A 24310-nucleotide genomic window follows, 5' to 3' on the forward strand; every position below is an offset into this window, starting at 1 on the left:
GTGAGGCCTGGGCAGTGGCCACCCTCAGCCTGGGATTGAATGCAATTTTTGTGGTGTCTTGCCGACATCTGGTTGGGAGGAAACTGATGCTGTGACTGAGTGGGGCCCTTAGCTCTTAGTTTAATTAAGAGTTGAGCTCCAGCAGGTCTGATGCACCATCTGGTGAGAAGATGTCCCGTGTGTGCCTGGCTATTCCTGTGAGGTGTGCCCCTCCTCCTCCCCAGCCCCAGCACACCGGGACAGCCACTCCCACCTGCTGCCCCAGCCGCAGGGGATGTCACGCTCAAACCTGCTGCCTTTCATCAGTGGCTGCACAGACCCCGTGGGACACAGTGCTCTGGAGTGGGGCAGCAAACAGCAGATTCGGCTGCCTGATTGACTGCAGGGTCTGAAATTTTAGCAGCCCCAAAATTTGTTGTCCCCAAGGTGCAGGAGGAGAGACGGGACCAAAAACCCGAGAGCATTTTTGGGATGTTGGATAATTTCAGGCATTTGATCTGGTAGGAGGCAAGCCTGGGATCAACACTGAACTTGTCTGAAAAAAACCCTTCCAAAACCAAACCCAAAAATAAACAACCAAGAAAAACAAAATATGTATGGGAAGCTGAGCTTCCTGTAACAAGTCCCTTTTTTAAAGAGCTAATTTCTCATAGCATTGATGGGCACCCAGCAAGAGGTGAGAAGGAGAAAAGTGTTGATCTTCTAACTCATAACTTATGTCAGTTAAAAGGTATTTCATGCTTTCATGGGGGTGGATGTGGAAAACCTTCAGTAAATGGGTGAAAACAGTGTAGAAAACACTTCCCCAATTATCTAGAACATCACAATGATGCAAGAGAAGGAATGGAAACCACAGGAGTGAAAGGTTAGTGACAAAAATCTGTTCCATGTTATTAAAATTATTCCTGATCTAAAAATGGGGGCAAGCAGTAAAAGGACAAGATTTGCTAATGACACAAAACTATTCAGGAAAACCTAAACTTTAATCAGCCCTGGAGAACTGTAGGTACTAATAGGATGCTGAATGACTGAATCCCTTTTCTCAGCTTATTTTCTAATCTTAATAAATGAAGAGTGGGGAAACAAGCATAAACTACACATATGCCATGACTAGCAGGAAATAGCTGCTCCCACCTGGGGGGGAAAACACCTCATGTGTCATTAGGGCTGTCTCTGAGAGAGACACCTCAAAATGATGGCAGAGTCATCTAGAATGCTAGGATTTGGGAGAAGGGGAATGGAAATCAAAGTATAGAACAAGAGCATCCTGCCACAGACCATTCACTCCTAATCTTCTATGTGAAACTTTGAGAACATTTAGTTTCAAAATCCTAAGGATTCTCAGATAAAAGCCCCAAAGATATGGATCACAAGGATATGGAGTGACTTCTACATGACAAAGGGCTTGATGGATTTTCTAGGCTGTAAAAGAGTGACTGTGGGGGAAAGATGATAGTTATTTTTAAAAGCCATAAGAGTGAATGAAGGATAGAGAAATTAAATAAGGAAATATTTCTACATTCATTGCTTCTTGCTAAACAAGAACTATGAACAAGCAGAAATAACTGCAATGAAGTTGTGGACCTCACTGGCACATTTTGTCCTGGATGAAAGCATCAGCAGGTTCAGAGAGGGATCAGGCAAACTACAGGGGAATGGCTTTGTGAGTTCCTACCAAACATGATGGTGCAGGTGCCAACTCTCAGTTCAGAGTCTAAGCTGGTACCTTTCTGGGAGCTGGATGGATGCAGCAGGGAAAGAATTACTCTGTACATATCCCTTTTTCTTATAGTTATTTTTAGACTGAACTCTGTAGGCCTTTTTGATTGGCTCAGATGGTAGTGCCAAATTATGAGATATGTTTTTTTCACTAGGTAGGATAAAAAATTGCTTCTTGTTGGCCTGGTACAAGTGATACAACACATCACTGAGTGAATGGGGAGGGTGTTGGGTGAGGGGGAAGGCTGTGCACAGCCTGCCAGGGGAACCAGGCATGTGGCAAGGGTGCCCACGTTCCTGTCTGGCTGGGCAAGAGGAGAGGATGATGGAAAGTGCTGCCAAGTAATGTGCTCTTTGTTCGATACAGATCATCTGTCTTGAGTGATTCAAACCACATCTTTGCACAGAGAAAACGACTGGCCACAGCTAATTTGGGGGATGGAAGTCTGCTCTGGGAAAGTGAACAGCAGCTGATCAGAGGGTCGTGTTCTTGCTGATAGTGGGGCTGCTGATGTTTTTCCCATATCAGTGTCAAAGAGGAAAACCAGCAGCTCATGTGCCAATGGCAGGGATATCTGTTACCAATGTCAGTACTTTGTAAACTGCTCCACTATACTCCTTGTCTCTTCTTACTATCACTTCTTTAGTGATATCTTAGACCTCGTAGCCTCTGCTTTAATAAACATTTTAGCTTTTTCAGAGAAAGTCTCTGAAAAACCTAAATGTTCTATGTAGACGTAGCATAAATGTGTAGAAGAACAGAACTTCCCTTTACCACTTGCTCTGGGTTCCAGTCACAAAAATCTGATGGTAAAAATGAGCAGAATAGACTGTGAGAAGTCAGGTAAAAAAGTAAATATGCTCTGATTTAGCCATAAAAGCTGATATTTAAAAAATCATCAAAACACTTAATAGATCTATGTGAATAGACAATGACTTTCAAAGTGTACCATGAGTTTTGCTGAGATTCTGCAATATTTGGTTCACATTGTGGTTTTGTTTTTTTCTTTTTCCATTTCTGATTTTTGTCCAAAACTGGAAATGCAGGAAATCCCTCAAGAAAGGCAGTTCTGGAGATTTCCAGCTTATTTCAGGGCTCTAGAGATTCAAATGGTTTGGGTAAACCTGTGAACTTTTGGATGTTTATCTGAACTGAACCTGAACTCTAAATCTTCTAGGGTTCACCCAGCAAAGTCAGAGGGAGGAAGGCCTATAATGATAATTTTAAATGATTATTTTCTCGTTCAGCCATGGATATGACCCTTCTCAGCCTCCTGAGGATTGCTTTGTGCTGTATGGAACAATGAGAAAGCTAAATAGTGTATATCACATATGGACAATTAAACATTGTATGCACCATTAGGGTTTCAGCTGCTATACACCCCAGGTGCTGGTTGCTATCTTTGTAGGAGGATTTAGCTAGAAAACAGATGACTGTTTCCCGCCTGGCATTGTCTTTAGTGATATCTTTCATGCCACGTGAAGATAACTTAGGGGAAATGCACTAGAAACAAAATTACAGAACTACAGTAGGCAAAGCCATAAAAAGAAAAAAAAAATTAAAAAAACACATAGGTGAATGTAGTGTTCATTCTGTCTTTTAAGAAGTGTCTATATTTACATTTTCTTTGTCTGACTGTATAATCACAGTATCTGAGTTCTGGATGTTTATCTATGGAGACCTCTGGGAAACAGAGGAGCACTTTATAACAATCTCTATTCTACAGAAAAGAATTTTCTGTAATACCAAAGATAACACCATACCTTTCCTGATGTCAAAGGCAAGGCACCAGCTTATTTTTCTTTCTGCAAGATTTTTCTAGTAGAAGTTAATGTAAGAAACCTACAGCAGAGTGAGGAATGGACCCTCCATTTTGTCAAACCATCCACACATATCCCATCATCCCCAACAATTACCGCTGGGTGGAGTTTGTACACTTGTGTTCCATGTCTGTAGAGGGTGATCTTGTCCCCCAATGAGTTACAGCTGGACTAATTAGGTGATTAGGTGATCTTGTCCCCCAATGAGTTACAGCTGGACTAATTAGGTGATTAGGTGATCTTGTCCCCCAATGAGTTACAGCTGGACTAATTAGGTGATTGGGTGATCTTGTCCCCCAATGAGTTACAGCTGGACTAATTAGGTGATTGGGTGATCTTGTCCCCCAATGAGTTACAGCTGGACTAATTAGGTGATTGGGTGATCTTGTCCCCCAATGAGTTACAGCTGGACCAGTTGCTGAAGACTGGAGGCAGGCCTGATCTTGACAGGCCACACCTGTAATCAATTAGAACTAGTGCTATATAAGAGTAAGGAAAGAGGAGTGAGAGGAGTCAGACTACTGTGAGGACCTGGAGGAGTCAGTGTGTAGAGGAGCTGCCTGCAAGGAATATTAAGAAGGTATGAAGCTCTGATAATATGAAATCCTTGTGCTATGATGATGATAGAACCTGTGCTAGCTGAGACAACAAATGGTGACCCCGATGTGATTTGGGACTAAACTATATGACTTTGTGGTTGTAAAGGGACTGTAAAAAGAGAGTGAAAAGAAATTTTTGAAGGGTACCCTATAAAAAGTGAGTGAAGGCAACAGGGACGCTGTGGGAGTCTGGACCTAATTCAGATGTCTGATTTGAGGTGAGCAATTGAGAAAATAATGGGGAATAATTTGTCAAACGAGGAAAATACTGTTTTGTCCACGTGGAAAACTTTACTGAAAAGAAAAAATGTTCAAACTTCTGATTGTGATCTTGGTAGTTTACTGATATGGTGCAAATCACAGGACTTTGAAGCCGATGCTGACACTGCCTTCAGTGTCCATACGTGGAAAAGGGTTGGAAAGAGACTATGGGAAGTGATATCTAAGGGGGAATAAGAATGCTGTCGATTTGGCTACTACCTGGAGACTGTTGTATGAGGCACTGAAAGAATGGAAAGTAGAACAAGAGAGAGGGGATGAATTGGAGGAGCAGGAAATAGAGCAAGAAACGGGATTTGACCAAATACCCCATGGATTCAGGGGAAACTGGATTTGACCAAATACCCCATGGATTCAGGGGAAACTGGATTTGACCAAATACCCCGTGAATTCAGGAAACTGGATTTGACCAAATAACCCCATGGATTTGGGGGAAACAGGACTTGAACACTAAACTATTTAATATAATAATTACAGCAATTGGTGTTTGCTAAACATGAGGGTAAAAGACCTTGAAGATAAGTGCTTTTGTGAATTGGGAAAAGCTGTAGAACTGAACTAATATTTAGAAATATATATATATATCTGTGCTGTAACATGCCGTTTTAAACATTTGTATAACTCTTAATTCTAAATGAAATATACAAATATATAATAATGTTAATTTATTTGAATATGTACTTCTGGAAATGCTGCAACTCTGTGGTTAAAAGAAAAAGGGGGAATTGTAGAGGGTGATCTTGTCCCCCAATGAGTTACAGCTGGACCAGTTGCTGAAGACTGGAGGCAGGCCTGATCTTGACAGGCCACACCTGTAATCAATTAGTAATCAACTAGTGCTGTATAAGAGTAAGGAAAGAGGAGGGAGAGGAGTCAGACAACTGTGAGGACCTGGAGAAGTCAGTGTGTAGAGGAGCTGCCTGTGAGGAACATTAAGAAGGTATGAAGCTCTGATAATATGAAATCCTTGTGCTATGATGGTGATAGAACCTGTGCTAGCTGAGACAACACGTGTCCAGTCCAAAAAGACACAGCAGTGCTGCCCTGCTCTAGCTCTCGTGTCTTCTGTCCTTGTGAGACTGTGTCAGGAATAACTGTGCTCTTGCACACTGACACACAGCTGTGCTGAAAACAGAGTGTGTACAGTATTACAGTGTCCTTCCTCTGCAAGAGGATGAATTGCTAGACAAGTGCATAACTCAATTCCATCTGGGGAGCTGGCAGACAGGTGCTCTGGTCGGAAGTCTGGAGAGGCAGTGTGCTTTATGCTAAAGCTTGCTTCCCAAATGCCTTCCCAAGCCAAGCTTCTAATGTTTGTGAAATCACTGTGACATCCACATCAACAATCATTTATGGCTCTGGAGCTGCCTGTCACTGCAGGGGAAATTCAGAAGAGCTCATTTTATTTTTCAAGGGAATTTGGAAACCATCAGTGCTGTGTTTGAGCTCCTGGGTTTTCCACAGGACTTGGCGTTCAGCAGGGCTATGCTGCTCTCATCAGCTTCTCTCCATGGAGCAGCCACATGCTGAGACATTTTCCAAACTTCAAGGATTGCCGTTAGGTCCTTCAGGCACAGGAAGTATCTCTTGCTAAGTTCAGCCTAGACTTGTTCACAGATTTTGACAGGACTCTCAAACAAATTGCAGTAACTTTATACTTTTGAACAGAAGCTATGTGGGATTCAGTGATTTTATGGGATTTCCAGATTTTTGAAATTTCCCTATCTTTCTGTTTTTTTCTGAGTATGCAGGCATGAGTTTCATAGATATAAAGTTCTGAAAGCTGTTCTTAAGGACTGATTTTCACCAGTCCTTGTGAATGGAGTCTTCCAGCCTGGCTTACCTTGGTTCACATTGTACTCAGTCATTCTAAATTATTGCCTTCTGGAGAGGATGCTTGGAAAAAAAAAAAATCACTGTCTAAACCTCATTCAGCTTCTAGGAACATCCTATTGGAAAAATCTGGGTTTTTCCTCCTATTGAAGCCAATGCAGTGGAACACTGAGTGAGAGAGATGCATTAATGAACAAATCCTCTGTAGGGAATGGCTTAAAAATGTCCATGGCAGCAGGATGCAGGAATACCTCCTAGATGTATTTAACCCCAAATGTGCAACTGTGTTTATACAGCAGATCAAAGAAAATGAGCTTCTACCCACGAGGTCTGAGGAGATCTGAACCAGGGGAATTATACTTACTCGAAGGGTATAGCACAGTGAACATTTTATGATCAAAGAAAGCTTTGGAGCTATTCCCATAGATTGAATTCTTAGTCTTAGCTCAAGCTGTAGGTATAGAATTGATTCAAATATTCACTGTCTGAGCCTTTATAGTTTTTCTAAATATGTATTGTTCCTCTGCTTCTGTCTTAATATTTATATTTATTTTGCCATTCAAAAATATTTATGACTTTCTTTTGAAAGTCATAAATATGACTTTTCTAAATATGTATTGTTCCTCTGCTTCTGTCTTAATATTGATATTTATTTTGCCATTCAAAAATATTTATGACTTTCTTTTGAAACCAGAACATTGGATGCAAGTTTAAAAACTTGAGTCCCTGCAAAAAATACTTAGATGTGAGTCTTGCAATGTCTTTTACTCGGAAAATGTTTTAAAGACAAGTCCAGCTGAAAGCAGAACATCATCAGTATGATCCTAGTGCTGATGCAGATTTCTCTCAGAGGGAGAGAAAAGCCAGGGAATAAAATGGTATTATGAGTGGAAATGAAAACATTCAAAGGAGTGAAGCATAAGAATAAGCAGCCTCTTCAACATGCCCTCAAAAGACATTTTTCAGCTGGGGCTTCAGACAAGGAAACATTTCCGGTAGAGGTGCAATTAGGAGAAATAATTGGATTGCTTGAACTCTGAGTGAGTTGACCCTGAGCCTCACGGTGACTTAGGTCTGATACTCTCTCTGGAGAACAGATTCTTCCCTGAGTCCCAGTGCCACAGGCTGAAGCACTGACTCTTGAAAATGCCAACCAGTGGGGCAGCTAAGATCCTGATCTGGATGGGGATCTGTGCAGCATGGTTTGGATCCCTTTATCCCCAGGGTGCTTTAGCATGCTTTTTGATTTCTTTTGTTGCACTTATTTATTTTGAGTTGTACAATTCTGTCAGCCCACAGCCCAGTTCCTTCTCTCCTGATGAAATCTGAGTATGGTGCTTAATGTCTTGTGTTTTGTTGTGCCATGAGTTGCCATGGAAATGAGCTTGAGGTTGCAAATCTAATGAAGTCTCCTATATTGTGGAACAAAGAGGAGCAGGAGGTGGTGACACTGTGGGCACAAAGCCTCATGTGAAAGTCTCTTGTCTAAGATCAGTATAGGTCAGCCTGGCAGTCCTGGTGCTGCTCATCTTTGTCTTTCAGCACATCAGGGAATCTTACTAGGACTTCCTCTGGTTAGGAGTCATTAATTACATAAATGTGGATTTTAGAGCCTCTTTTCCTATATGCTTTTTAAAATAATGGCTGCAAAATTCTTGTTGCTTGCCTGCTTAAAATTTTTTACTTGCTGAAAAAGGAAGAAAATATGACTAAAAGCAAAAATACATGTGGGTCAAAAACTCAAGAATGGCTGAGACAAACACCAATGCCCTTTATTTTGGTCCAGGATGCAGTGCTCCATAGTGGATATGCAGAGAAGATGTGTGAAATCAGAGCACTGTTGGAGTAATGTTTTAATTGTTAAACTGTCAAAACAGCTGTTAATCTGCAGTGCAGGGACTTCCCAGGGCAGGGGTTGTGTCTTGACCTTTGTGTTTTATAGTCAGTGGTCCTCACTTCCTTCACCTCTAATAGGCTTCAAAATGATACAGAATCATGCAGGCTTAAAGAAACACAGAGTTATTAGGGAGGGGTGGTGCAATCTCTGAACATCTACTATTACTGTTTCCTAGTCAGTCATATTTCCAAGTGTGCAGGAAGCTGAATTCTTCTTGTACAAGTATTCCCCATAGTTTGTATCTCACTTCCTTTCCTGGGCTGGGCTTTTTTATCTTTGGGCATCTGAAAAGGCTGGAAAACTTTATGGATAATGCAGTTGTTCAGGGCTGTCCTTTTCCAGAACTGTGGTGTGTGCAGGATTGTGCTGGGAATTTCCCCCCTCGTGCTTGAGCCCTGACTGCGATTTATAGAAGGATGGAAGTCTTGACATTTGGAACACAGCAATGCCTATTGCTTATTTCCCAGTAGAACTTTCAACTTAAAAGATTTAGATGCTTTTCTTTATTAAATGGAGCAAATACTTCAGTGTTTTCAGCTCAAAGCCCATCAGCATATCTCCACATTTTGTCGGGGGGCCCAGCTGCCAATTCTCAGTGGAAGTGCTGTTAGCAGTGGTGGTAATCCAGCATGGTGGTCCAAGAAAAGGATAGGAGCCAGAAATTTGTGCTCAGGCTCCAGTTTTCTCTCTTGTTATTTGGCTACAGGCACCAAAACCAAAGCTTTGAAAAAAAAAAAGTGTCTGGTTTGTGATAAACTAGATGGTCACTCCAGAGTCAGGACCTGGTCCCCTTGCTTTTGAAAATGTGATCCCAAACCTTTGTACCCCTGCTTCCTGATCCATCAGCTCTCAATGATGCTGTATTTCTTAAAGCAGACTGGGCTGCTTGCAGTGTAGTGGTTAAATCTAAAGAAATTAATGTGCAGATGGTAAAGTAGGTCGTTAATTTTGGTCTGTAATTGCAAACTGAGACTAGAGTAGGAAAAGTCATGCAAAACAGGAGTAAATGTTTGAGACTTTAATGTCTGCCTTTAAATTTCCATCTCTGTGTGTCTCTTTCTCTCCCTCTCTTGTGTGCACATGTGCCCAGACCTCATACTTTGGCATCCAGCTCATCCCTGCTGTCACCACAGTGGCATTTGGCAGTCCCTGGGGTGAGAGAGTGAGCTGAAAGTGTGCTGCACGGTGTCCTGCAGCTCTGTCCTGATGCAAAACACATTTCCCACCTCTAGGATGCTTTCTCACGTCTCCCCTTTCTGAGCATTCCCTCTTCCCTTACTCCCCCAGGACAGCACTCCCTATCCTTCAAGCAAAGTTTTACATCCAGATGACTAATTTTAACCTGATTATTGTTTGTGAAGCCAATAACTGGAAGAAGTCAGTCATTGCTTAACAGCTTTAGTGGTAAATCAGTTCCAGCAGCTTGCTGGGCTGCTGCTAGCATGAATCCACGTGCTTCTCAGCTAGACGCTCTCGTCCCTCTCTCCTCCCCTCTCCCTCTCTCTCTGGGATCCTTTGCTGGGCCCATATGGGGTTGGGGATGTAAGCACTTCAGAGGAGTGCTTCAATAGATGGTTGTGATTCTCATTTTTGGCATCAGCTTTTTATTACAAGTTGTTGACTGGCTGGAGGCGTGAGAGAGTGGGAGCAGGGAGGGTTCTCTACCATGTGTGAAGCGAGGAGACAGCAGTAGCAGAAATAGTACAGCAACTCCTCTCTGGAGCATGAAAATGGGGTCTGGAGCAATCCTCTTGGCCCCTAATCTCTTGCTAGCTCTGGGGTTTACAGCATGGACCGTGACAGTTTTGCTGCAAGGCGGGGTCAGGATTTCAACCACAATAAAAGTTGTAGCTCAAGTTAGTAGCATGTAAAGTATTTTGGTCTGGCAAAAAAAAAAAAAAAGCACTTAAATTATGAAATCCAAACCTCTGTTTTAAAATAGTATCTATCCTCTCTACTGGTATTCATTTTTGGTATTGTTTTGAGTTTGGTTTTCTTGTGGGCCTAAAAATGAAATAAAAATATAAGCAGATGGGTTTATATGATAATACAAATAGAAAAAAAAGGGCTCCTGAAAGGCAAAGGTTTATATTTTATATTGTGCAGAAGTTGATACTTTATAAATAAATTAGTAAATGCAACCATATTTCCAAACAAAACCAGTAATAATTGTAAGAGATTGTACAAAATTTTTAGTAAATGGCAAGGCACAGAGTAATATCCTCTGATTATCACTTACAGAACCTGGAGATCAAAAGCTAAAACTAAACTCAAAAAGGAATGCAAATACTTCAGGGGCAGAACGTTCATGTTCAGGCTCTAAGGTGGGGTCATTGTGTAGGTGCCTTACAACACCAGGCACGTTTCTGTGTGTGCAGCACCACACAGAGCTCTCCCTAACGAAGCACTGATGTGCCAGGGTTGATGGGAAAACCAGAATAACAGAGATTCCCTAGGGCACAAGAGGAGCAAAAGTATTGGGCTGACTTAGCATGGAGCCAGGTCTGAGACAGCTGAAACTCTTCACTCTTGTCCAGCACGAGCCCTGCTGAGTTTAACCTGGTCACTTTGAGGTTATGAGGTCCCTGCTCACCATGTTTCCTGTTACTCTCCCTTGTGCTGGTCCTATAAAAAATAATAATAATAATAACCTGAGCAGCCTTGTTGAGCACCTGAGGGCTGGGTTTGCTGGGCTGTACCATGCTCAAGCAGTGGGATGAAAATCCCAGGGGATAATGCTGGAGATCAGAGGATTCCAGATAGGTACTGGGCATTTGTGTCCTGCTCCTGGGTGCTTCTGCCTCCTCACAAAATATGTGGGTAGCTGAAGTACCTAAAAAAAGAGGGTTAGAGATGCTACTTGAGAGTCAGCAGTGAGGTGGACCCTGTGATCTCATGTAAAATGCTTGCCTGTAAGAGAAAGTTTTGTGGTCTGGTAAATTTTGGATGAGTTTTGGGCCTTACTGAAAGTAGTTAGGGAACAAATGAGTGTACAGGGTTCTTCTGAAGGAGAAAAGGATGAGAGTATTCCATGGAGGCATATTAAAGTCAATCCAAAGTGAACTGATGACTTTACAACCCTCAAGTAAATTACTCCAGATCATTTGTTTTGTGCAACAGGATCGTGTATGGAATATGAAAATGTGTATATGACCTCCTTTAAACTGCTGTGATTTATTACTGCCAGAACCACAAGGGAATCAAAATGAGTTTATGAAGAAATCAATGTTATGGGGGATTGCAAAATGATGCTGGGTCTGACGAATCCTTTCTGAAACCCTTTAACCACAAGAAATCTGCTTCTTGACTCAGATGTTGCAGAGTGGATAAGTCATCCACTTTGATTCCAAAAAGCCTTAGGTCTTTAAACGATTTTCAGGATGGTGATGTTTGCCTTTTTTTATTGTTCTGTGCAATCTTCTGCATGCACTTGAATTTTGTTGTCATCATGTCTCTTAATTGATGAGAAATCTGAATGATGCTGAGTTTGTTTGGGGTTTTTTTTTGACTGCATAAAACAACCCAAATTACCTTTTTCAGATTTTTCTGCAACCTTTATTTTACTTGCTTGGATAAACCTGCTTTAGTTTAAAAGCTACTATATTCTTTCATATTTATAATTTCATCTATGCTTTTCCCATTCTCCCATCCTTCTCAATGTCTTCATTCTGCAGCTCTCCTCAGGTGATAGTTCTGAAGCACACAAAACAATAGCAGGGAGAACAAGAAACTTTTATTTTCTTCGAAGAAAAGAAAATTCTTTGAGCTGAAAAATGGGACAGCACAGCCTTCAAATTATAATACAACTACTTGTGTTTGTGAAGGTACCACAGACTCCTGATTTTCATTGCATATCAGTGTTTTTTATAGTATAGCAGTAAATCTATTTGTTGTTTTAAGCTAGTTCTTTTTCTCCTTTTCTGACTTTTGATCCTGACTGAAAGCCTTTGCTAATGAAACCATCTTTGGTAGCAGGTTTCCCTTCTTTCCAGAAGAGGAGGAAGATGACACTGCTTTCCTTGAAGCTTCTGGCCTTGCAGCCTAGAATAGGCAGAATTTCCTCTTCTTCTGGTAGAAAATAGTCAAGAGTATGCATGACAGGGCTGTGTCATGTATGGACACATTAATTCTACATGTGTCTCATCTTGAGGTAAGTCTGGCCTTACCTACCTTTACTTTGGGGATGAAAGAATGGGACTTTTTTCTCCAAAAAGCCACTAAAACCGTAACAAGAAACTTGACCAAACAAAAAAAACCCCACAAAAACCAACCAACCAAGCAAGCAAAATTGGAAAAAATTTGTTCTCAGACAAGATTTGTGTTCAAAATGTTTTGAATATTTTGATGTAAAATCATATCCTGTAATGTTTATTTTATTATTATTGCCATGTGTTGTTGCTAGTCTATTGTTTTCAGTTAAATCTCTCAGTTTGTTTAGGTTTTATTTTCAGAAGCGTGTTTTGCTTTGAGACCGCAATTTGAAATTTTATTTTTTTGGCGGTCTGATTTGGTAAAATACCAAATCAGTAGGGATGGAATGAGCTCAGGAGGGGTTTGGCTCATGTGTCAAGGACACAGATTTTTAGAACTGGGTTAACTTGACAGGTTGCACTTTGTGTCCCCTCTCTCTGCTCCCACATTCTGCTGGTGTGAGCAGAGCAATCGGTGCAGGGGAGCTGATGTCTGCATGGAGCACACTTCAGGTGCCCTGTCCTGAGCTGTGTCCAGTCTGGGCCTGGAGGCTCATCCTCAAAACTTGTCACAGTGCAGCAGATGCACCACTGGAGTGATCTTCCTCTTTGGTTTCATAACCCAGTCTGTGAGCCCTGAGGCTGTTGGAAGTGCAACCCAAAGGATGGTAAGTGGGATAATGGTGGCATTTGCTTCCAAAGCTTGCTCCTGATTTGAAACAGAAAATTAGTGGAGCTGAACTTGATTTCCTGTGCTCAGTGATATCTGACACATCAGTCTCTATGTGAATATCCCTTGCATGGTTAAAACTTCAGAAATGCACCCGTGGTCTCAGGCAAACTTACACGTTTTTGACCTTTACACATCTAAAAAAACCCAACAACAACAAAAACAAACCCACCAAAACAAAGAACCACCACCAACAACAAAAAGAAATAAAACCCCCTCAAAGTCAAAACCTAAGTACTTTAAGAATTCATGTGCAGAGTACATTAAAGCTGTGTGAATGGTTGTTCACCCCATGTTTCAGAGCACATTCAGGTCACCTGGAGCAAGTATCTTGCATTTCCATCAGTTCAAAATGTGGATTTATTTTTTGGTATTCAGTAGCCTTCAGCAGTAGTTTTTCACATCCCCATGCTATCTATAGTGTAGCTTTACCTGGCCTGGATTCTTTTTTTCTTGCATTACACCTGCATTTCTACATACACAGGACTCTTTCACTGTTTTGCCTTATCACCTGTAAAATGGTCACGTATCAAAGCACAGCTGGGAACAGGGTGATGTGTCCATCTCCCCCAGCCCAACTCAGATTTGGGAGCATAACATGCCCTATAAAATTCAGGATTACCTTCATCTACCAACCACTGGTGTAAGTAGAGCTACAAGTCCAAAGAATGTCATTCTGTATTAACCATATTTTTCTACATCTGTATATTTATAAGAAAAGTATAGTTCTCATAGTGCTTGATGTTTCTAGTATGTTAAATATATACAACAAACAGCCATTAATGAGTTTTAAAACTGTGATGCTTATTCAGTCCACTCAGTGCTCTTGAAAGTGAGCCAACATTAATTCAAGCTCAGTTGATCCTAATAAGTAACTAAGGCCCCATTTCATAAACATGCAATTCTAGCTTGTTGTTTCTGGCACTGCCATTAAGCAAAAGTCTCTACCCTCAGAATGACAGAATTAAGGGATTAGGGATAAACTGAAAATTGTGAATAATTCACAATTTCTTCCCTCCTCTCCTCCCCACCAAAGGCAACTCTGGAGGGGCTCAAAAACCACTCCCAATTATGCACCTTTTCATCTGGGAGTTATGCACAGGAGTGTGACCTGCTAGTGCCATGAGATTTGCTCATATGAGAGGAGTGTGTAGGACCAGATGTAATATCTGATACTTTTCTTGTCATCATGGGTTCACTAGAACAAAGCACCAGTGCCTGCTCTAAAAAGTGCTGCTTGCAGTTATCTATGCTGAAAGGGAACTTTAGTGCTCCCCAATGTGTGTTGTCCCAACAATATGGATGTATTTTCAAAAGAAATCTATGGCATTTCAAAAGAAATCTCTGACATTTTATACTAAGATGCAATCAGGGTCACTCCTTACCCTGGCCCTTCAGGTAATGTGGAACATGTGCTCTGCTTGTTCCTGGAACAGATTTTCTCTTCAGCTTTCTTGATTTTGAAGAAAGATATTTTATAAAGATCCTGCTGAATATGAGAAGCTTTGCAGGAGATACCTTTTGCTACATAAAGCACAGTAATGTAGGAGCTCATATTAAAGCAACATAGACTGCACAACAATTGTATTTCTCAATGCAGACATTTCTTAACCTTTATCTTGGCCATGCCACTGGATCTCAAGCAGTTGTTGAAGCCCTGGAGCTGTATTTCTAGGACATGTGTGATTGGAACCAGCCTTTCATGTGCTTGCCCAGTGCCCAGTCCCAGGTTCAGTCACTCTCTGGCCTTGCAGGCTCTGTGGTGACGTGGAAGAGAGTAAGAGGTAAGGAAACACTTTGCCTCTCTCCTACAGTGAGAATTGCTTGCATTCATTTAGCCTTGTGTTGCTAACACACTCTTTTGCTCAAAGGCTGAGCTTTCTTGCTGATGCTAAAATGTTTGTATAATGCTCATGTACTGTCGCATCGTTGTGCCAAAATAATAATAAAAATATTTAGTTAAATTAAAAATTGGGATATTAATGGCATTAGAGACTTGCTGTCTTTATTCAGTGCCAGGGAATGGCTGTGCTGTTGGTAGCACTCATTATTATTTCTCAAGTGGTTGCTGATGTTACTATCATGGGCTTTCTTTTTCTTCACGTGCAAACATTATTTTTACCAAAGCATGTGGGGAAAATGCTGTGCACACAGCTGTGTGAGGAGAGAATTCAGCAAGGGCCAGATCAGTTTGTAAGAGAAATCAGGTGTGTTGCTGTCAAGGTTTGGGTCAGTAGCAGGGCACCAAGTGACCTGGCTTTCTTGGAAAACAGAGCAAAGCTTTTAATTTCCAAACAGAATGGGGGAATGCGTGCAACCCACAGAGACTGGAGTCTCTCCAGGCCTATCTAACATAATGAGAGAATTCTTTGTGAAATGCATAAAATGATGACATTCTAGTGGTGAGTGAAATACTTGATTACTTTTTCCATAACCTAAAATAATTGGAATGTTCTTATGCAGTCCCATTCCCAGTGAGGACTAGGAATGTGTAACCTCACCATATATATATATTCCTGAGAGACATCTCTGGGGCAGAGTGTGGTGAGATGGAAAAATGCATTGGAAAGTGTTTTTATAAGCCCCAAGGAGAAGTTACAGGCATGTTCATCTGAGAAAACATCCAGGAGACCAATTCAGAGTCATGGTCACAAGTCTGAGGAGAAAAAGGTTGGTCTGGGCAAGGTTTGCTGAGCTCCTTGGTGGCCACTGAGATACAGGTGAGTGCCTGACTTAGTCTGGCTTATCCACATGGCTGTTGGTGGAAGGAGAGAAGGGACACAATGGCTGCTGGCACCTGGGGACAGGGTGACACAACCCCGATCCAGGGGAGTGCCAGCCAGGATGGACTGACTGCCAAAAGGACAGCTGGACTCTGAGCTGCCTCTTCATCCTCTTTCAGCACACCCTGTTCCCTGCCACCATCCTGAGTGCTCCTGGGGCTACCTTAATTCCTCCTCAGGTGTGGACAGGGAGGATCAATGAATCATCCTCAAGGGATTTTGGCATTTTGCAACACAGTGGAGGTTTGTGGTTTTTTTTGGTAATATCTCTGACTAGCAAGGTTTAGCATGATCTTTCACAGAAAATCTTTTCTGGTAGACTGAGAGGCAGGATTTAGCATTTCAGAGGGGTAAAGAAAAAATGAAAATGATTACATGAGAATGCAAATCTGTTAAAATGGCATGGAGGACAAGTGTGCTCCTGCAGCAATAGGAGTACTCCTGGGTTCTGTGTTAGGGCTTGTGCCTGATGCATGCACACTGAACAGCTCTGTCACAGTCTAGCAGCACACTGACACAAGCCATAGCCAACCACAGAAGAAAAGGATAATCTCTGCCCTGTGGAAATGGCAGCTGGACATTCAGGAGGAATCTGCTAGGCTGAGATTCCCAGTGCTCAGGGAATTGCATTGGCGTGTGGAACAGGAATAGACAGGCAGTGGGTGATACCAGTTGAGCAGCTTGGATTGCTTTAAATCTTTCTCCTCCCAGTAACATCCTAGTCCTGCTGCCAGAGGGTGTACTTAGCCACTGGGGACAGAGTGTGCATTGCTCAGCATGGCTGTTTTATCAGACTCATTGCATATATTACAAAATATTACATATTTTATGTTGCCTAATAGAGAAATTTTATTAGGACTAGTTTGGAAGTGGTCTATGTTGGCACAACATTTTATGGGGACACACAGTACCCAGAATGGCTCTCTCTAATGCAAAAACTTGGAGCATTTAAAGCTGGACCTGTTTCATTGAGGAGTTAGACCATGAATAGTCCTGTGCAAAGGAGCTAATATCTGTAAGAGGTTCAAAGACTGGGAAGGGCTGCTAGAAGTTATATATTGACTGAAGATGAGCCAGGCTACATCATGCCTGTTCACCAAATTAATTATTTGTTTCAGTATTTATAAAAGTGAATAGGAAACAGATGGCAGAACTGGAGATACTTGTTGGGTTTCTGTGATGGAGAAAGGAGAAAGAGCAGAAATCAGAATCTCACCATAAGAGAGGAACAGGAAATTAAAATGTCAGACAACTGACAAAACTGCAGGACCACACACAAATATAAAGAGTTTTCCCATAGGATCTCCAAAACATTTTAAATTTAAGTATTTTCTCTTTTACCACCCAGAAATCAGAATAAATGGGGTTTTTTTTTTATTTTTTTTTTTTTAGAGAGAAAAAGTTATTAGAACCCAGTTATTAGAAAATTTTTTGGAAACTTCTCCAAGTGGTTCAGAAAAGTCCTACTGAGATATCTAATGAGAAGACAGAAAAGAGCAGAGATGGGAGTTGCTGATTTGTGTGTTGAGTATTCACATCCTTGTCCTTGGCAGAATTCATAGTTTTTATTCTGCAAAGACTGGTGGTGTGGCCAGCAAAGGCCCTGCAGGTTGGGGTTATCAGGGACCTCAGGGCTGTGTTTGTCCTCTGCACTTGCTCAGAGCACCTGTGGCTTGTGGTCTGCCCTTGAATTTGGCTGCATTGAAATTAATTTCCCCTGATGTGCAAGGGAGACCTGCTGGCTTGAGGGGCATCCTTACAGTGTATGTTCCACCTGGAATGTTGGAGTGGGGGAGAAGGAAAACGAGGGGGTAAAAAGACTGGGAATTTTCATGTTGAATAGATGTGGTGGAATTGTGCCAGTTGTGTTAACTGAGGGTCAGGGATCCTGAATTCCTATGGGATTCTGATAGTCCACCTGCAGCCAGCACACAGCAATGGATTCTCCATGCATGTCAGTAGGAGGGAGATCTGGAAAATCCAAGTTGCATTTTACAGAAATCTGTTTGTGCTGCATCATCACCTAAATCAGCTGGATTTGGAAAGTGGTTGAGAATCCAGATAGACTTACAGGTTTCTTCCCCTCTCAGAATTGCCTCTAGGTTTCAGTATCCTTGGGAAGATATGTGCTTTGTGCAGTACCCTCCTAAATGCATGGGTTTGCTGTCACTCTAACAGTCTCTGCTTCTTTAGCTGCCCCTTGCTTCATCTTCAGCAGACATCCCTGAGTAAGGGCTGTCTGCTGACCTTTCCTTCAACAGTTCATTCTGAGCCAGCTGTGCTGCTCTGCTGAGATATGGCTGGCTTTCTTTCTGTCTTTCTTTCTGTCTTTCTCTCTGTCTTTTTTTTCTGTCTTGTGGTAGGGTTTTCTATGTCTCCCTTTGACTTTGGCCAAGTGCCTCACAAGCTATGGACCCTGAGTGCCTGCCTGCCTGATTTGGAGAACGTAGGCTTGGCTTTTCAGTTGGCTCCCAGTAAGTTTCCTACTCTCCTTTGACCAGCTTTTGCCTTGCCAGTCTTTGTATTAAGCTTTTTTCCTCTCTTTCATTGTATAAGTTCACTCATTCTTCATCCTTCACCCCAAAATAGAAGAAAAAATTTTAGTAGCTGCTGCTGACCATTGCCCAGTCCTTCTGCTGGTGTTTGATGTTCACCCCAGGGATAAGGAATTTGCAGGTTCCTATTCACACCATGTCAGTAGATGCTGCTGCTGAGGATTATTCTGTAATTTGTAAGATAGCTTTTTTTGGATAGGTTTGTTTCAAAAAATTGTTGCTCACTCCATTTTAGCATAGATTGGCAAACCCAGCCCTTTGCAAGCAGGCTGTATAGCTAGTCCCTGAGAAATATTCTGTTCTGAAGTATTCTTCCAAGAGTTGACTGTTTGGGGTAGTGTGCTGAATAGAACTATAATTTTAGAGGAAATGCTGGTCCCTCAGTTGGATCAAAGAGAGCAAGGTTAGGCCTTTTAGATCCACTGCAGACCACAGTCTACCAGAAAAATGACTTTGCAGACAGCCCTTTCTCCAGCAGGTGGTAAACCACGAGAACAAAGTGAGGAGCAGAACATGGCATGGAAAAGTCCTTGACCAATGACACTAAAATACCTGCAAAGAAGATGGGTTTGTGATTTCCCCTGTACTTGCTTTCAAAAGGAGAAGCATTGGAAGGAGAGGTGAAATACTTGAAATCAATGGTGCAGCAGCTCAGGAACAAGCAGAGTGGTAGATAGATTCATTCTTAATTTGTCTAGTGATCTAAAAGGGGGGTTTTCCATAAAGGTTTTTATGGCACTTGTACACAGTTGCTGTGGAAGCAGCAAATACATTTGGTTTTAGCTGGGTGTTAAAAGGAGGAGTTAGTGCTTTGCCTTTGCGTTTCTGCCTTTCTCCAAACACTGGGAGCTTTACCATATGCTTCCTTTGGCAGGTAGGTATCTCAGGAACCTGGTGCTTCCCAAAGATCTGAAAGGAGCTGGTCTGAACTTGTCAGCTTGTCTGAAGTTACCTTTTACTGAGCCTGTGATGAAATCAGCCGTGTTCAGGTGAGGAACCCTAGGAACCTGTGTCTTTGCTGTTCCCTGAGCAAAGTGAGACTCACCTGTGAAGCAGGGTACAAAGGAGGCTTCTTCTACAATTTTCATCTACTCTTCTGACACTGTTTCTGATAAAGCCAGATCTCAATTCATCCCAGGGGCTACTCCACAGATGAGTTGTATTTGGTCCACTGAATTTGTGACTTCCAGGCTAAAGGAAAGCATACATCTTACACAAGTGTTGCCTGTGACTGACTGAAGAGTAAAAATAATTCATTCTCCCCCAGAGAATCACAGAATGGGTAAGGTTGGAGGGGATCTCAATCTGTCCAACCCCCCTGCTCAAGCAGGGTCACCCTAATGCACAAAACTGCATCCAAACTAATTTTTTCAAGGATCTGGCTGAAGCAAATGGACAGCCTGGAATAAATCTTCGAGGTATTTTCTTAAAGGTGTTTTCTTATTTTCCTCTCCTCTCTGCTTTGAATCCTGACATGTGTTTCCCTGCCATTCTTCCTGCCTGTCTCCCCACCACTGTGCTGCTGTTACTCACAGAGAATTGTCACTGTGATGCACAGGACATGAACAGGAGGGACCTGGTAAGGCCCATTTCTGGTGGAGGAGAAATGCTTTGGAAAGCAGGGAAGAGGAGAAGGATCAGCATCAGCCCAATATCCCAGGAACTGATGCCTTTTTCAGAGCTGTGTTTATCCCTGCTCTCAAAGCAAGCCTTTCACAGTGCTTCCTTCACCTGCAAGCCTTGCAAAGCCCAGCCTCTGGTGGGCTGCCTCCCTTTGCAGCAGTCCCCAGGTTACCACACAGCCACTGCTGTCTGTGTGGTCCTTGGAATTCACACGGCTTGGTGGCAACCAGTAGGGAGGGAAACTAACGTGTTTTATTTATTTAGAGTCAAGCACAGTTTAAAGTCCATTCTAAATAAATAAAAACTCTTAGCCAGATTTATATAAATAAAAAAAGCAGATTTTCCCCTCTCTTTTGGCTGCTGTTGAACAGCATCATTTTCAGGACCACACAAGGAGCTGTGTCGACAGCTGAGAAATGTGCTGGAGAGGCAGAGGTAGGAGGGGTAAGAAGGACCTTGATAACTTTGGTTTCTAAGCTTTGGGTTTCTAATGCATGGAGGTTCCCTGTGGACATTAAGGAGCAGCCCTGACACTGTGGTGAGTTGAAATATTCAGTTTTCTTCTAATTTCAACTCACTGTGGTGAGTTGAAATTAGAAGAAAACTGAATATCTTAGGTCTTTAACAGAGGACTATTTCTATAAAAGACCAGTTTTTCTTCACGGGCTTCATCTGCTGTACCAAGGCATCTGTGCAAAAGGTAGGATTGGTTAGCACAGCTGAACACTGTTTTCTCTGTCTCTTAGTATAGCTTAGAGGTGACTGAGCACCCGTAAGAAAGCAGTGATTTGAGGAAGAAACATTTTCTCCTTAGGAGGCTGATCACATTTGGCTTTTGGGGGTCTGCATTACACAAAGGTTCCCAGTTTCCATCAAACGCTTCTCCCACACAGGTGCTGACAGTGTTGTGTCTCCTGTTACAACCATCACTTAGGGAAACTCCAAGCATGGTTTCATTTTCTTGGGAATGAAATGTATTATGTCTGCACAAGGTTTCAGATCTCTCCTCACTTGCAGACCTGCCAAGATATCAGGAAGGGTGACAAGCAGCTGCTGTGTGGATCACCTGGGTTTTGTTACTCCAGATGAGAGATTATAGCAGGCCTTAAATAGTTATCTGCTATAAATGGCTTCTCCTTGAGGCAGCATTTACTGAGCTGCTCATGGATGAGGATGGGCTGGAGAACATGATTCTGCTGGCTGCAAGACTAGGCTGAGGACAAAAGGAGCGCAATTAATGATTGTTATTTTGTGACTGGTCAGAGGCCACTACAATTCTGACAAAGAAAATCAAAGAAACACTCTTGCAAAGCAAAGCTTTTCTCACAGTTCATTACCTCTTTCATATTCTGAACTTCCTTGTGCTGGCGGACAAAATGACCAACAGATGTTAGTCACATTGAGGAAAAATTTCAAAGAATAATTTTTTAAACATGTCCTTTTATAGCTTACTTTACCCACTTTATACATTATATTTAAAGTTATGTATGGTCATACATCCCACAATAGTTTGGGTTGTCTTGTTTTGTTAGTAAAACATCAGCTCACTTTTCTCTTCCCACTTAACGACACAGCTGGGGTCACAGCTTGTCAAAGGCAATGGTGTCAGACCTCCTAAACATCTTCCCTAAACCTTCATCCTGAGGGAAGTTAGTACATCTCAGGGCTGTATTGCTCTGTGGTCCAGTTAGCAGTAAAATGACATTTTCTTTGCACAGATGAAGTCACGATACAACTTCTACTTCTGCCCTGCCAACCTGCAGGCTGTTGCTTCATCCACCTGAGAGCTCTCATAGAACAAATGCTCTTAGTCCAGCCCACTAGGAGTGTATAAAGTCAGTAGCAATGGATTGTATGTACAATGAACAGCTTTTTGTGTGTATTCCATATCCCACCCTTGCAATTTAACCAGGCATAAGTTCATTTATTGTGCTGCAAGCTGAGTTGTAATGAAGGATATCACTTACTTATCACAGTACTCTAAGTAATCATGCTGGAGGTTATTCATTTTCACAACAGAGAATAAAAAAAATATTTATCTGATTTTTAACTCTCAGTAGTAACAATAAATATTTAGGCCTTATATATATTTTTTGGGTTGAATTTTAATTTTTTTCTAAAAATTTTAGGACTGAGTAAGAAAGCAGGTCTTCTACTTGTGACCACAAAATATCATACTATCTGGCAAGAATGGGCTCCTGGAGAAATTCTGTGCAATTTTACACAGAACAACAACAAATCTAAGTCTTGGAACTCTCAGAGAGATGGAGCTGCTCTCCCATTTGAAATATTTTACTGGAATTCAGTGTAAATGTTAGTTCTGAAGCATCAGAAAAATTCTGAGGAACGAAAAATTAAATCCTGTGGGAGGCTGTGTTTTAGTAGAATAAGCATAATTATCTGTGTGACTGTAGGCAGGCTAATCTGCTACTGATTCTGAACAAAAAAATTAAAATCTTCTTAGGACATACAATTAGCTAGAGATTAGAAAGTAACTGCTGTCAATGCAGATTGTATTTAAATCTAATTTCATATATTGTGGCCAAAATTAAATGTGACGACCAGCTGCTCACTTAATAAACTAGACTGAGATAATTAGTAGGAGATAAAAGCACTCCATATTACAAGGATTAAAAACACTTTTTAAGAAGCATCTATAAAAAGGTTATAATCAGCATAAGGGTAAAAAAAGGTTTTTTAATCAGGAAATCAGTCTGGCTGATTGCTAGTCCAGTCCTATACAGCTGACTTTTCCCCCAGTTATTTCTAAATAATTACAAAGGTATTGCTAAAAAAGTTATTTTGGTGTTTTTTTCTGGTAGGACCTTCTTGCAAACCATGGGGGACTCTTTGATTTGGATATGTTTGGAAGAACAGAACTTTTATCACAGACAGATGTGAGCACAAAGGCTTTAAGAGGAAGAAGGCCTTCCATGGAAGATTCTGCATGCTGGAAATTGGTGATGCTGCAAGTTCTAGAGTTCCTTGTAGCCACCTTATTTAATGTGAGCTTTTAGGAGCATGACTTCAGTATGGTGTGGGCAGGTGGGAGAACACTGTATGGGACTGGAGAGCTGATTATTCTTACAGGTAGGACTGATGAGTGCTTAATAGAAAAGCAGGGTAATTTCTGGTATCTGTTAGCAAAGAGGATCATAAACCAAGGAAACATGGGAAAAAAATTCCCAAGGGTGTTCTAAGGGTATAGTGATAATAGAGATGTTTAAGGCTCTCAAATACACAGTGTACAACTTGCATGGATAACACATATCATATACCAATATATATATTATAATATTGGTGTTGTAACAGATATAACTAGTGTTAAAATTGTATCAGTAAATAAATGAGGGTTGTATAAAGGAGTACATATGTATATGAGCCTGTGGGCTTGGGAGGTTTGTGGTAACAAGCCTGCTTCTCAATTGCAATAGCATCCATTTGAGAATCTCAGCCACTTAAGGGAACAAATTAATTCTTCTGTCAAGCTGTTGTAATTCAGCTTGCTCTACCTCACATAATATTCCTGTCCTTGAAATGCAGGAGCTCTTGGTGTGACTGGTCTTGTGTGCACAGCTCTTGCTCCAAACACTTGATCTCAGTTGCATAATGGACAGTAGGACTTGGCCCCCTAAAACTTAATATGTCAGCCCTAAAATAATTTAAAAAGGAATTAATGTGTCTTCTCCTCCTCCACACTGCCTGTAACCTGAGAGCCTCCATGTGGCTAAGAATACAGACTTGTCTTCTCTAAATTGAAGACGTTCTGCTCATACCACTGGAGAAACAAACTAAAAAATAAGGCAACCAGATGTTAAAAAATGTTGAAAGTTCCTTTTTTTGGAAAGGTAGCTATGTTAAATAAACATTAAAATGCTATTTTTTCTATATAGCTATTCATTTTAATGTCACCCCAAGAGTTCATCCAAGGGCCTTTGGGTCACTTGGGAGAATGTACAGTATATTTTGGCTTCACAGCCTTCAACTTGCTACAATGGGCTAATTCTTGCAATTAATGACATAAATGCTGCTGATGTAGATGGATTGACAAATTAGTTCAAATGCTAGTTTGTAGAGGCACATGGCAAATCAGATACAGCTAGAATGCACTAAGAGGCTTCCCCTGGCAGGAAAAGGAACCCTTGGGAAGAGCAAGATACAGTGACCATTCACCCTCGTTCACCTGGCAGCATTTTTTCTGTCCAAGCAGAACTGGGACAAAATTAGAGAGTGTGAAGACTTTTTGTCCCACAAGGCTTTCAACAGGGCTTTTTTTTTAGG

At 41.5% G+C, this 24310-nt stretch overlaps 1 long non-coding RNA gene across 1 annotated transcript in view; it reads right to left on the reverse strand.

Moving 5' to 3' along the window:
* Positions 1–4012: 4012 nt before the first annotated feature.
* Positions 4013–24310, reverse strand: part of LOC127059373 (uncharacterized) — a 453343-nt gene continuing 433045 nt past the window's right edge. Inside the window, exons 2-3 of the long non-coding RNA XR_007777078.1 lie at positions 5310–5408; positions 4013–4071 (exon numbers count right to left, since the gene is read on the reverse strand). This is a non-coding gene — a long non-coding RNA (uncharacterized LOC127059373). The remainder of the gene's footprint in view (positions 4072–5309; positions 5409–24310) is intronic.

Source organism: Serinus canaria, chromosome 3 (assembly GCF_022539315.1).
Source record: "Serinus canaria isolate serCan28SL12 chromosome 3, serCan2020, whole genome shotgun sequence".
In the NCBI taxonomy this organism is placed as follows: domain Eukaryota; kingdom Metazoa; phylum Chordata; class Aves; order Passeriformes; family Fringillidae; genus Serinus; species Serinus canaria.